This window comes from Sinocyclocheilus grahami, unplaced genomic scaffold (genome assembly GCF_001515645.1).
Source record: "Sinocyclocheilus grahami isolate Dianchi unplaced genomic scaffold, SAMN03320097.WGS_v1.1 scaffold1837.1, whole genome shotgun sequence".
In the NCBI taxonomy this organism is placed as follows: Eukaryota; Metazoa; Chordata; class Actinopteri; order Cypriniformes; family Cyprinidae; genus Sinocyclocheilus; species Sinocyclocheilus grahami.
Genome location: NW_015507016.1, coordinates 7436 through 9126, shown reverse-complemented (window position 1 = coordinate 9126; position 1691 = coordinate 7436). Strand labels below are relative to the sequence as shown.

Below are 1691 nucleotides of genomic sequence, written 5' to 3'. Positions count from 1 at the left end.
TTTTGAAAGATCTGATGATGCACAGATTATACAGACTGCATGCTGAGGATAAACCATAGAACAAAAAGGCGCACATTGTGAGGATTAATAAGAGCTTTTGTAAAGTTCAAGATGGTTTAGTACCACTAAATTTGCCAGTGAAACTGTCTGCGGCCCGAGTTCTGCGTTTCTTCTTCCGCCGTGTAACCGGGTCTGTGATGGTGATTGGTTGACTGCTCTCCATTCCTAACCCCAAAATAAAAAAAAAGAAATAAAAAACACAAATCCACCAGATGTTACATCACAGATTCTTAGGTATTCTGTCAGAATTTAGTTTTTTGAAATGACTGGATGATTTGAAGGGTGTATTTTTAAATGTTTCGTCACAAGCATCTGTACCTGCGGGGCTGTTGGGGGCATGAGAGATCGGACCACGGCTCTCCACCTGGCCAGATGCCAGAGCGCTACTGGTTATCTGTGAGAAAGAGAGAGACATTTACATTTAAAACACAGCAGCAATGCTCCTTTGCTTCTAGAGGCATATAGAGTGCAATAGTCGGATTGCACAAATAAAAATCCCATTCGTTTTCTCCATAGGGGAGCTGATTTTGAATGATAAACTGTAAACCTGTATACACAGTTGTTAATTGATTGTATATGCTTTACGCATCAGTTCACATGATTTAAAATTATTTTTTTAATAATTGTGCTTTGTAAATAATTTGTCTGATTTTCAAATACTTGTTCCTTCAAATCAAAGTTTATGTTGCGAGTCATATAGTGTTGGTTCTTGGTATAAAGACTTTTTAAATATGCCTCTATGAAAATGATTGGGGGAAATACTTCCGGAACCAAGCCTGCTGGGGAAAAAAAGCTTATTTGCAATATGCAAAGCATCAAGCATAAACACAAAAGGTGTTCACTTGAGCATTTCCAATGGAGTAAACAAGCCAGGCTGTCACTGACATTCACATGCACACAGATATGACCTTGTGTGCTTTATATGCTTCCCCATAAAAGTTTAAAGGCTAAATGATCCTTATATTTCCATCACATTAAAGTTGTGTAAGACTAAATGATCAATAAGTTAGCAGCTCACTATCGAGATCAGAGAAAGAGGAAGCGAACAACACTAAGCTGTAAAATTTGCAGTGTGCACTTATCAGATTTCTCACTGAACAAGGCTCACGTGACTAATGTGTGCACCCATACCTAGCATGAAATGCCTATACTAGACGGTTAGTTCTGTTTTACTTATTAACCCGCGTTTTGAGACTCACAAACAAGTCAAAAGCCCGTTTTAAGTTAAGTCGTGATACTTGCCAGTACCTGGCGTGAGCAGCAGTGCAGCGCCTGAAGGTCCGCGATCTGAAAGAAGCAGCAGACACGATCATTCCAGAAGCCGCGCGAGACGGAACCGTGACGGCTGGTTTTCTTCAAAGTAGGTCGAGTGAAATCATGTTAGAGATATTTAAACACTTAGTTTCCGCATTGAGAAGCGATAGCACTGTCCTGACGCGTTTGGTCAGATTCTTGTCATCTGGCTGCTGAGGGGAAAATCCAGCACACTCAACAGGATATATTACAGTTTTACGTAATTACAGAGAAATGCAGGTGGATTGAATGATAAGTGACACATAGGAAAATAATACCAATATAAATCGTAGTATAAGAGATATCGCCATTCGTTAATAAATAATACCGGTTTTTGG

The 1691-nt window shown here is 39.6% G+C and overlaps 1 long non-coding RNA gene across 1 annotated transcript; it reads right to left on the bottom strand.

Moving 5' to 3' along the window:
• Positions 1 to 201: 201 nt before the first annotated feature.
• Positions 202 to 1659, bottom strand: LOC107572949 (uncharacterized). The gene is made up of 3 exons (XR_001607427.1): positions 1309 to 1659; positions 379 to 454; positions 202 to 225 (listed from the first exon to the last, which is right to left on the bottom strand). It is a non-coding gene; the product is annotated as an uncharacterized lncRNA (long non-coding RNA).
• Between the last annotated feature and the right edge of the window lie 32 nt (positions 1660 to 1691).